This window comes from Sinocyclocheilus rhinocerous, unplaced genomic scaffold (assembly GCF_001515625.1).
Source record: "Sinocyclocheilus rhinocerous isolate Xijiao unplaced genomic scaffold, SAMN03320098_v1.1 scaffold3077, whole genome shotgun sequence".
NCBI classification, from domain to species: Eukaryota; Metazoa; Chordata; class Actinopteri; order Cypriniformes; family Cyprinidae; genus Sinocyclocheilus; species Sinocyclocheilus rhinocerous.
In genome coordinates, this window is record NW_015659411.1 from 36,904 (window position 1) to 37,611 (window position 708).

Below are 708 nucleotides of genomic sequence, written 5' to 3' on the forward strand. Positions count from 1 at the left end.
CGTTCTCTTTCTCAACTATTTAACGTTCCAAAACTGACTGTGTTTAACTGGATACTCGCTAAAACGGGCATTTTGACAATTTTTTATGTATTTGAACGTTTTAGTGCAGTTAGCCACTCATTTTGGTATTTGTGGCTCACAAGCTGTTTGAGACTGAGCGCTCCAATATAGATCAGTGGTGGTGCACGTGCGTTTGGTGTAAACGTGAAACCTGCGGGAATGACTAAAATAATGCGCAATACAAGCAGGGCCGCATTAACCACTGGGCTAGGCGGGGCTGAAGCCCCGGGGCACGAGCAAGGAGGGGGCCCGTGATTGGCTGTGGAGTATGCATTTATTATATCTATATATTACTTTTGAACAAACTGTGCACGCAGCCTATCTATCAGGAGATCGCTGCGCCTAATGTCTGCATTTACCTCTCTTCACTTCATTCTGCTGTAATCTAGAAATGGTCATGCAAAGAACAATATTCGATAAGTAAAAATGTCAACTATTCTAAATAAAAATAATGAGAGAAAAAAATGAGGAGAGAGGGGAAAACATGAGTTAGTCACTAAAATCCACAGCTAGTTTATTTTACTAAAGCTGATGATGGAGTGGGAGTTGTGGAACAGCAAATGGACCGGACACATGGAGCAGATAAAAACACAGCGTCATCATCCCCACAGATTTTAGGTTAGTTTGATTATTAACTTGATAGATGTA